Source organism: Protopterus annectens, chromosome 8.part1, assembly GCF_019279795.1.
Source record: "Protopterus annectens isolate FY-2018-M chromosome 8.part1, PAN1.0, whole genome shotgun sequence".
In the NCBI taxonomy this organism is placed as follows: domain Eukaryota; kingdom Metazoa; phylum Chordata; order Ceratodontiformes; family Protopteridae; genus Protopterus; species Protopterus annectens.
In genome coordinates, this window is record NC_056742.1 from 482,883,728 (window position 1) to 482,895,801 (window position 12,074).

At 39.3% G+C, this 12,074-nt stretch overlaps 1 protein-coding gene across 1 annotated transcript in view; it reads left to right on the plus strand.

Annotated features, from left to right (window-relative positions):
- Positions 1-1,260: 1,260 nt before the first annotated feature.
- CHD9 (chromodomain helicase DNA binding protein 9) overlaps positions 1,261-12,074 on the plus strand; it is a 2,842,495-nt gene continuing 2,831,681 nt past the window's right edge. Inside the window, exon 1 of the mRNA XM_044082017.1 lies at positions 1,261-1,850. The gene's annotated coding sequence lies outside the window, so the exon portion shown is untranslated. The remainder of the gene's footprint in view (positions 1,851-12,074) is intronic.

Sequence of the window (12,074 nt, forward strand, 5' to 3'; positions counted from 1 at the left end):
ATTTATTGGAGAAAACTGGCAAAGGAACCAAGGTATTGGGAGCAAATAACAGTGAGGGAAGGTGCCAAGAATGTATTGGGACTGCAGGTTAGATTGCCTTCCCTATCAAGGATTGATATCAAGAGTATAGGCAAAGAGAAAGTAATAGGGGGCTCCTAAACAAAGGACCAGCCCTGGTAGAATTTTTAGTAGAAGTTAGAACAGAAGTTGCTGTTGAAAAAAGAATATGTATAAAATATTGCATGATAATTATGAGAATTAATTAGAAGAGAGTATACAGAATTGGGAAGAGAGATTGGATAAGCAATTCAAACATAAACAATGGGAAGATGAATGTATGCTCCCAAATATGCAACAGATTCTAGAAGAGTTAGGGATTTTGCTTGGAAATGTTTACATAGATATTTTTATATGCCAAGTATACTCCAGGAGAATTTTTCCTTAGGTAGACAGCCAATGCTGGAGATGTGATGGGGAAGAAAGAGACCATTAGGAATTTATTTTCTGAAAGTGTAATGCATTCAAAGACTTTATGACTACTCTGTCAGACATACTGGGAAGGCAAATTCGTGTATCTAGGAATTGATTCTTCTGAGCTATGGTACAAAATCGGAATTGCCTAGACATATTAAGGCCCTGCTGAGTCTAATTATGGTGCCTGCAAAAATGCAATTCCGAGAAAATGGAACACAAAGTCTAACCCAACTGTACTGCAAGTAGTGAATATAGTAGCAGAGATAAACCAGTTGGAATTACGATCTTTAGAAAAAGGTAGAAGCAAATTACATAAAAAATGAGACTTGTGAGAGAAATACATACAGGAGAGAGGAATGATTGGGTAGCCTATAAGTGATGTAGGTTTGCAACTAAAATTATGTCACTATAGTTTGCAATATATAATGCTTGCAACTAAAATGTCAGCCGTTTGTTTTCATTTATATAAATGTAGGCTTGTTTATATCATAATTACAATTAAAAGTCAAAGTATACAAACGGACTTGAGCTAAGAGCCAACAATGAGAAAGCATTGACTTTTACGTCATTCCTTGCAGCCTTAAGTTAAAAATGTCCTGGAAACTTGAAGCATCCCCTCCCAAATATGACGTTCAAAGATTCTCACAACTAGGCCCGTTAACCTTAGCATAACTAAATAAAATATACAGGTCATGACGAAATTAGGCACAGTGCTTAAGTTCTATCTGAATAACTTGAAAGCTTTACGCCGCTGCCAGCTGGCTGGGCTGGCATTCTACAGCACGCGGCTAGCACCGCGACCACTTCCGGGAGCTGCCAATGATGACGCGTCCATATGCCGACAAAAATAAGTCCGACTTGTACACATTGCCGTCTAACGGGTTTACACAGGACAGTGAGAGAGCAGAGTTTTGTTTATCGCACTGGGTGGCAGCTGGCGAAGGGCGCCCCGCTGTGGTCGTCGGGATCGCCGTTTCCACGCAAGGGCCTCTTTCAGGATTTGGGCGATGGAATGGTGCCCGCCGTGGCTCAGCCCAGTAAGACCTGTGGGGATTGGTTTCGGGCAGGAGGCGGCCATGTTGGAGCTTGCCACCGTAACCCTTTTTTCTTTGATAATCTGATTACGTTTCAGCAATAAATTATTTTTGTCAGTTGAAAAGCAGTTTACAATAAGATGGAACCGCGTAGATTACTTCTAACGGAATACAGTTTCCATAAAACCTGGAAAATCTTCAGTGGCCAATCAGAGCCTAAATAACAAATATGCAAAGAACCTGTATCGCGTTAGCTGGTGCTGCTGAGATCGCTTCTGTAGTAAACTTCGCAAATGATCGTATTCGTAAATACTTCCTTTAATATTTGGGTTTATTATTCCGGTAAGTCTCAAGTACTATTTTCAGTTATGATTTAATGGTAGTAAAGCATTTAGTGTCGCATTTTCTTAAGTTGTTGTTTAGTCTGTGATCAAGTGAGAGGTTTCCTCAGTGGCAGCGAATTGGAACTTGTAACCTCCATCTCCGTTGGGAGGGGGTCGCTGGTGGCAGTGGTTCATTAGATTGTGTCAGAAGGGCTATTGGGGGGTGATGAGGAGTGTGGTGGTACCTGAGCCGTCCATTCCCCACTGTGCGTGAAAGATCGGCGATTGTGCGAAGAGGTGGAAGGCACACGGCCAGGGTAGCTGGGCGCTTCCTTACTTGCTGCTATCTTCGTTGCAGACGTTGGACTTGCATACGTTACATTGTGTCAGCGGCTGGGAGAGAGGAAGGCAACGATGCAAAACACGTGTGCGGGGCTCCAAGGGAAGCCTGCAGCTTTGTGTGGGAGCCCCTGTGGGGGAGGATCGCTTTTTAATTTACTGTTGTGACCTCGCTGTTCATGGTTTGCTTTTGCTGCTAGTTGTCGCTGTCATGGCTGCTAGGTTGCATCTCCCATGCATTTACCTGGTTAGCTTGCTTGTACAACAGACAACCCCGCATCTTTGCATTCATTTGGGGGGCATTGATGACAACATTGTCTGCCCGAGATGAGGTCAAGAAGGGAGATTTTTTTCCTTTGAGAATGCGAGATGTTTTATATTCTATACAGTCAACTTTGCACTATAGTAAAGGTGTAATTCCTTTGTATGACGTACAAAAACAATAGGCTGTAGTGCATGCTTTTTAATATTGTCAATAAAATGTATTTGATAAAAGTTGTAAATATTAAATGAACAGTTCGGTGCTTTATTTTTTTATTGGGGGGTAAAAGTGGAACAGTACTGATCCTTTTTTTCAGATTTTGAATCTGTTTGGAATTGTAAATACACCATAGTTTTGTAGATATTCATAGGATTAGTATTGGAGATGTTGCTAGTTCTCATTGATACTTTTTTTTCTAACACTGAAAAACATTAGTCAGAACTTTATTTATTTATTTATTTATTTATTTTGTTTTTGAGTGGGTATTTGTTGAGAGTGCTGTAAAGATTTTGCATATGAACTAAGGATTAGGTAGGTGCTTGACTCTCATAAAGAAGTGGCAATGGTATGGTTCTCAACCACAGACCATATCTCCGTCCTCAGGTAGTTATGTTTTGGGGTTATATGAGAGAAGTAATGCAGTTGATAACGTATTTCTTATTCTTGCATACTTTGTGGTACTTGGTGAGTGTACTAGGTGGGATGCTGTCCTGTAAAGGCACTAGAACAGCAAAAATGCTTGTATTGTATTTAATGGCAGCTTTTATTGGATAGCAAAATGAGTCTTATGAAAGTGTTTTTTGTTGTAAGGAATGAAGGGTCCTCTGTAATTAAGAGAAGGAACCATTTGAAATCATCTCAGAGTAGTTTTCTGAATTGTTTCTTTTATGCGGTCTACTTCTTATGACTGAATTTCATTTGACTGAGACCATAATACCAAAGTTTCAGAATACAGAAAACTCACTCGACTGAAGCTCATAATACTGAAACCTTACAATGCTAAATTTCAACATATTAAATTGTAAACCATAGACACGTACACCTACACCAATGACTAACTCTTTCCAGAACTTAAAAACTACTTGCGTACCCTCTTAACAGAAACCGAAAGATATAAAACTAACTAGGTGAGGTGGCTACTCCCCCACCCCCCAACTATATATAATAACTCCAAGATTGCACTACAGTGGGGAAAAGGGTATGTACCTTTTACTTATCGTACAGTAGTCTAGTCTACATGCTGCCACTACTGTGTTGAAGTTTAGCATTGTAAGGTTTCACCATTATGAGTTTCAGTCAAGTGAGTTTTCAGTATTTTGGTCTCAGTCAAATAAAATTTCAGTTATATGAAGTAGACCCCTTTTGTGGCATGTTTGTCCGGTATTATGCTGTGACCAATGCCTTTGCACATGCCCGTTGTTCCTTGTTCCGTACTTCATTTGCAGCCATTGCTTGAGGGTAAACAAGTAAAGCTGCATGTGCATGTGCAATCTGTTTCATGTCAGGGTCCTGTTCAGGACTGGTTCTTGTGTCTTCTAAGCACTGGGATGGGTTCCTGCTCCCTCACAACCCTGGAAGATGAAGTTTGTGTCAGAAAATGAGTGAATGCAATTATTCAATTTTGTTTTGTCGATATTAGTAAACATTAGCAGTTTTGTGGAGTGAAATGTGGTATTTTGTAAAATGTGTTTTGTATTTACAGCATATTGTTTTTTGTTGGTGGTTTTATGTGTAAACAAATAATTTTAAGAAAAAAAATATATATGGTAATGTACCAGTGACTCAAATCACTTAAGCTTTACTGTTATCTTCTGGGGATACTAGTCCAGTATTTCATTTTGGATTTATTGGTCGTGCAACAAGTATATGACATTTCTACGTGTAATTTCTTGTACATGTGTATGTGTTCTTATTTTTCCTCCAATTTTTGTGTGTGGAAGCCTTTTCTATTGGTTGAGTGAAAACACTGCACAGTGTTGTAATATGTGGCCATTGTTCATTTGATGATTGTAGGTTCCAGAACTGCTAGGTATAGGGAAAAATTTGTCATTATGAATTTGAATCTAAAAGATTAGTGTTTTCAGAGTTCAGTCCTCTGGGAATTATGCAGTAATGTATTGAAGCTATTTTTATTGCAACGTTTTTAGCTTTTTTCGAGTGCCTTTTAGCTGTTGAGTGTGAAATTCATGCAGAACATTTTGTTTACATATGATATAAAGGTTCTTGATCACTTAATGGTACATATGATATAAAGGTTCTTGATCACTTAATGGTTTCTTTTAAGTTTTATTTTTTTCCTATTATGCAGTAGTGTCTTTCAATTAATCCTTTTGTTTTTTTAAATATTGGCATTCAGTACATAATACAAAGTGCTGTACATAGTCCTCAAGTATTGTTAGCATTGTGAGGTTACAGACTTAAATAACACTGTACCTTTTTGTATGCTAGAATTGAAATGTGCCTTGACATAATCTCCCCTTTGCCGGTCATATGTGTCAATTAAAACTGCAAACTGTATCTGTAGAAACACTTTTATTCCACATTGTTCAAGAGAAATACTACAAGAGTCTGGAATTTCACATATGCTGAGTACTGAAAAAAAATGTGTTTCATTGATGGTTTACATTCAGAGCAGTTGTATTTGGGAAAAAAAATATAACTTCTGGGATTTGGTTAATGTAAAATGGAATATTTTATTGATTTTTAATAGTATGTTAGTGTCCATGTATTCTCAGTTAAAAGTTTAGGTTTGTAGTTTTGATTGTTAGATGTAGAGTTTTGTGTATGTACATAGTGGTGATATAAATATGTCTGTAAGCTTTATGACTGTTCAGAGTTGTGCAGAAGCTGATGTTAATGTATACATTCCTGTGAGCTTAGTCTACTATGCATTCTCTATTATATATGCTTTTCCTCTCTCTTTCTTCTTTGTGTATAAGATATATGTGGGTCTCTATACCATTTAATTTGAGGTTTGGTAGAAGCTGATGTTGATTGCACATACTGGAGTTTAACCATCTAAATATTCTGTATTTACTGAAAGCATCATGTCTACGTATTCTTTTTTTTAGTTTCGAACTTGAAGAAAAGTATTGTTAGTCAACTTCATCTTGTTGCTGTGTGTTGTGATCTTAAAATTTGTCTGTGCGTTTATATATAAACGGCCCAAAGAGGCCGGTGTTCTACCCCACTTAACTAATTTTGAATAAAACATGCTTCTTTGTTCACTCATCTTGACATAAGCAGTTAAAAAGTTAGAGCAGAGGACTAAAGCTCTGATCTGTTATGAGCTGCTTCCTCTGTCCGGGGTGCATGGCTTGCTTGATTCCTTCTGACTCCATTTGCCTACTTTGTGACTTGGAGCAAGTCCCCCTTTTTTATTTTTTACACACTTTTATTACATTATCATTTGGGACACAGGCACGCACAGATATTAGTAATAGAGAAGAAAATGAGCTATATTAGCTTACATGTATGCTTTCTTTAGCAACTGTCATTCGGTCCAACATAGTACAAATTGCTCAGTTCCTGCTTTCCTTTAAACCTCACTCCTTCTCATCCTGAATATTATTCTGCATGTGTCGTTAACCATAAATATTCTATTTATTTCTGTGTAATTTGCTCCTTCCCTTTCATAAAGATCATGCAGTTCTTTTATTTCTATCATAATATTTAGTACTCTAAACACAGTTGGTTTAGATCTTGATTTCCATTTTTCTAGTGGGTTCTTTTGGGCAGACAGTGGAATGAAACTTGATAAGGTCTTACTATGTCTAGACAATTCAGATCCTGTGTTCCAGCTGAGAAGAATAATTTCCTTGGTTACAGCCATTTGCTCCCCAATATTTCTGAGGTGCGCTGTATGATAAAGGACTCCTTCTGGGTATGGGCTATGGGGGCATTTTTATTCAGTCCTAACCTCAGCTCCATGTGTCTAACATAAGCACCGTATTACAAAAGGAATTTAGTCAACTCCCCCTGATGTGTGCTTGCCTATACTCACACACATTTGACCCTTGAGAGCTATTACCTTCATCAGCTTGGGTGTGATCAGTAGCTTGTGTGCAAGATCATACTTGTATGAGAACCATGATTCCCAGTATTGGTGAGTTGGTATTTCTTGACTTTTTTCTTTAAAAAAAAAATGTTAATTGTTTTGGGGCTGTTAGCAAATGTAATAGTAATACATTACGAGCACTTGATTTGAGAGTTGTAAACGGAGCAGACAAGATACGTTGCAGTTAGTCTGATTTATTTGCTGGTGTAGGTTGTTTCCCAGTAGAGTATCACATTTAAGATTTCCTCTGATGCGGTAGTAAGTTAATCTTGTACCAGATGGAGTTTAATTAGCTCTTGCAACTAGAATTTCAGTTATCTGTTACAAACAAATGAATGAATTAGTTAATATTTATTTATTCAAGCATTCATAGTTTTATACGATCTAATGGCCACTAGGGCCTTTATAAGTCTAGCCGTGCAATCCAACCCAGTTGTGACCTTGTTCATTGTGGGCATTTATTGGGTGGTGCGTTAGGAAGTTTCCCTTTGTTATGTTGGGCGGATGTTAGTTTGGGCATTACTGGCTGCCACTGTATCAGAGACCCGGGGGTACATTTCTGCTTTTGATCCATTGATCAAGGTTACACTTAAGGTTAGGAATGGACTCTGCTTCACATGGATGGGGAGCCTGTTCCAGAGAGTGGAGATCCTCTGAGAAACACATCTGCTTTGCATCATGTCTTCTTTATGCCACAGACAGAATTTAAATCATTGGATCTGCTGGGTTTTAGGCTATTCATTTTACAGATGTGCAAAACGTCTGTCAGAGATGTATCCAAGGATGTCCTGTTTGCCAGGTGTAAAACGCTTCTCGGTAACCTGTAAGAGATGATTTTAAGGTGATCTGTTTAGGGTAATTTGTTTACCTTCCAGATTCTCATGGTAAGAAACTTTTGTGGAGGTTCCAACCTTTGCATATATTTGGTCGGATACATGCTGCAGGGGGCATTATACTGGGTGTGATAAAGTGGCACTGTGACTTCCTTGGATCTGGTGTCTTAAATTGCTTGCAGTGGATATAAAAAGTTTACACACCCTGTTAAAATTTCAGGTTTTTGTGATATAAAAAATGAGACCACAGTAAATATTTTCAAAACTTTTCCCACCTTTAATGTGACCTATAACTTGTACAATTCAATTGGAAAAACAAATCTGTAGGGGGGAAAAATATATATAAAAAAAATACAATACGCTGGTTGCATAAGTGTGCACACCCTTATACTAATACTTAGTTGTTTGTGCACACCCTTTACTTTGTTGAAGCATCTTTTGATTTAATTACAACATTGTCTTCTTGAGTAGGAGTGTGTCCGCATGGCACATCTTGGCTTGGCAATATTTGCCCACTCTTCCTTGCAAAAGTGCTCCTAAGCTGTCACATTGCGAGGGGATCTCTTGTGCACAGCCCTCTTCAGGTCACCCCACAGATTTTCTATTGGATTTAGGTCTGGGCTCTGGCTGGGCCATTCCAAAACTTTAATTTTCTTCTGGTGAAGCCATTTTTTTGTTGCTTGGGGGTCATTGCCATGTTGAAAGGTGAAATTCCTCTTCATCTTCAGCTTTCTAGCAGACATCCAAAGGTTTTGGGCCAAAAGTGACTGGTATTTGGAACTGTTAATAATTCCCTCCACCTTGACTAATGCCCCAGTTCCAGCTGAAGAAAAGCAACTCCAAAGCATGATACTGCCACCACCATGCTTCACTGTGGGGATGGTGTTCTTTTGGTGATGCAAAGTGTTGCTTTTGCACCAAATGTACCTTTTGGAATTGTGGCCAAAAAGTTCAACCTTGGTGTCATCAGACCATAACATATTTTCCCACATGCTTTTGGGAGACTTGATGTATTGTTTGGCAAATTTTAGCCAGGCTTGGATGTTTTTCTGTGTAAGAAAAGGCTTTCATCTTGGAACCCTACCCCATAGTCCAGACATTTGGGGAATACAGGAGATTGTTGTCACATGTAGTGCGCAACCAGTACTTGCCAGAAATTCCTGCAGCTCCTTCACTGTTGCTGTAGGTCTCTTGGCAGCCTCCCTGACCAGTTTTCATCTTGGACGTCCAGTTCTTTGCAACATCACTGTTGTCCCATTTTTTCTCCACTTTTTGATGACTGTCTTCACTGTGTTCCATGGTATATTCAGTTGTTGTGTCTTTCGGCTTTTCCCGGTTAGGGGTCGCCACAGCGGAACTCTGTTCCGCTAATGATTGGCAGCAGATTTTTACGTACTGAGTTGCCGGCTCGGACGCACAACTTTCAACGAAAGTACGCCCATTCACGCACGTCTCCACACAAAAACGCTCTAGCTGAGAATCGAACAGGACGTCTTATTTTGAGGCGACAACACTACCGCAGCACCACCACTGCAGTTCCCATGGTATGCTGCAGAAATTTTTTTGTACCCTTTTCTGACTGATGCCTTTCAGTAATGAGATCCCTTTGATGCTTTGTAAGCTGTCTGTGAAACATGGTTTTTGCTGTAGCAGGCAACAGAGTAAATGTCAGGAAAGTCCTACTAGGATAGCTGAACTTTTATTTGGGGTTAGTCTCTCTTTTAATTGATGGCAGGTATGTACCAAAGAAGACTAAATGTTGTAATTAAATCAAAAGGTGCTTCAACAGAGTATTAGTTTAAGGGTGTGCAGACTTATGCAACCAGTGTATTGTACGTGGTTTTTTTTTTTTTTTTTTTTTTTCCCTCCCGTAACAGATTTGTTTGATTTCCAATTGAATTGTACAGGTTACAAGTCACATTAAAGGTGGGAAAAGTTTTGAAATGATTTATTGGGGTTTTATTTTTTTATATCACAAAACTTGGCAGTTTAACAGGGGTGTGTAAACTTTTTATAGCCACTGTATGTCTTTGTTGATCATTTCAATGATAATTTGCTCCATGGCTTTGCATATTAGATTAATCCGAGTAGTTCTGTAGTTTCTGGGGTCAGTTGATGGTCCACCAGCGTGAGGTGGTATAACTGTTGCAGTCCTCCATTCTCATGGTACAAAGCTAGCTCTGAGGCTATAGTTGAAAAGTGACTCAAGTAATCCTGATGGGTCATGTTTCGGTATATTTAGGAGGTGTTGTGGGATGTTGTTGGGGCCCATTGCGGCTGGGTTTTTGGTCTTAATGAGTGCTGGCAGGACCTGCTCCCTGTTAATAGTTGGGAGGTATGCTGCTGAGTATTTCATGGAGGGAGGCTGGGGGGAATGGAAGGTGGAGTTTCAGTATATCTCTCTGCTTAGTAAAGGTGGCATCATTTAACCCCCAGTTCAGCACACTGGTGTGTGCTGTCTTTGAGGTTTTTGAAATGGCCGTAGAAGGCCTTGTAGTTGTCTTTAGCCTACAAGACTATTTTTGACCTTATAATTGGCCTTTGTTATATATGCTGTTAAAGTTAGGATTCCACCATTGTGGTTTATTTTTATAGTTTGTTTTTGGTTTTCTTCCTAGTAGGTACAGCAACTTCTATACAGACATTTTCATCATTGTAGAGGGTGTCTGTGAACAGATTAGCACATGTTGCTTTGAACTCTGGGTTGGGAGGGGCATTGAATTTTGATATGTCATTTAATATGGTGTAGTTTGCTTTGGAATAATTACTGACTGTTACAGGGTTTGCTGGGTTTACCAAGTTGATTTTTATGTTGAAGGAGGCAGCTTCATGGTTCTACCTCAGTAGTGAGAATGTGATCTGGGGTGGAGTGGCGCTCTCTTAAATTGATGAGTACCAGGTCCAGTATATTTGAGCTTCTGTTGGGTGTGTACACTGTCTGGTCAAGGGTATTTATGTTAATAAAATCCAGGAATACTTGTATGTGCGAGTATGAGGCAAGTGTGAGTTTCCCAGTCTGTAGAGGGGCAGTCAAAATCTTCCATGAATAGGGTATTTGGTTTAATGGCGAGTGCCTCCAGTAGGTCCAGTTACGAGCTACGGGAATTTAGTGACATAGAGGGTGACCTGTAGCTTACTAGGATATGGTATGGGACTTCTGTCTGTGGTGATTTTGCTCGTGGATAAATTCCAGGGTATGATCCTGTGTGACCAATGTAGAGTTAAGCTTGTTGCTAATATAGATTATGACTCCTCCTAGATTTTGACTCCTCCATCTTAATTCCTGTCTGTGCAACAGTGGTATGAATGTATGGAAGGCACTGAAGCCTTGCACTGCCAAAGTACTTTTCTGTGGATTTAACCCATGTCTTGGTAAAGGCACAAATGTCTATATTCTCCAGAGTGGGGAGAGTTTGTATTGTTTAGGCTTCTAGCATTGATTGAGAAGTAACACCTGTAGGTGTCTTTGGTTTGTGTTTACTATGTCAATAGGTTTTTCATTTTGGCATTGCATTAAAAAAGGTGGCTCCAAGAGAGTGGATGGAGTTTTAGAAAATATTTGGAAGGGTAGGGGACACAGGTGAAAACAATCCTTTGCAAAGCAGCATGTTCTGTTAGCAATGTACTCCAGTGCTGACAATTATTGAATCTCCCCTAGAATAATTCCAGAAACTAAGCCAGTTATTGAAGTCAGCCTTCTTTTTGTTCATATTTTGGCATCATCCTTGGTAAAAGTAGAATGCTGCTTATTGCAAGGCACATGCCTGATTGAGACACATATTTAGACGAACCATGTTTTTCTTCATATAGTCCAGGGAAGTAGGTCGCTGGTTGTTAATGCCCACATAGACTGCGATAGAATCATACTGGTACACGTAGTGTAGTGATGCGAGTGCTTCCTAAACTTGGTGAATCCTGGCTCCGGGTAAGCAACTAAGAGTTATGTACCTCTTGTTCATTCTGGTAAAATAAGCATTTGTTTATTGTACAATGGTTTTCCTTATGACAAGAGATCTGGGTAATGTGTTGGTTTGATCTTTGGTTCCACTCAGTGAAGGTGTATGAGTGGTGTCTGGTGTTGCTTTTGGTTAGTGCTTTAGAGATTGTGGAGGATAAGCATTACTATTTATAGGCTTAGGTGGACTTTAAGATTTTGAAGGTTGGTTTTTAGTGACCCAGCATGAGTTGGTCTTGTTTGTAATTAGAATTTTTTGCCTCCAGTGAATTGTTTGTGAATCTCTCGTAGACTTTTTTTTTTTTTTTTTTTTAGGGATTAAATGGTTGTCAGCGAACATGAGACAATTGCTACATTGTCTCAGGATGCCCCTATCTACTAAGGTGGATGCTGTCACATTTCTTAGATTCATAGATTGTTACTAGGCTAACTACCCAGGGGGCCTTTCTAAGCCTAACACGGTTTCCCAAAAGAATAATGTTGTCCTGTATCCAAATAGGACATGGAGGGCCAAGCATTTATGAGCTACCTCTGTCCGTAAGTGACATGGGTGCCAGGCCTGGCATAAATTTCATGTTCTCCATCTACTGGTCTAGGTTGCGCTTAAACTAGATAATAGATTTAACTCGGGTTCACATGGGTGGGAAGCCTGTCCCATAGGAGGGGCATTCACTAGGATACATTTGTCTCTCTAGCATGTTCTGTTTAAGTCACAAACAAAAGTCAGGTCCCTGGACTGTGTATTTCTGGTACTCTTTGACTTAAGAATATGTAGAAGATTCACAAGTGGGTTTGAG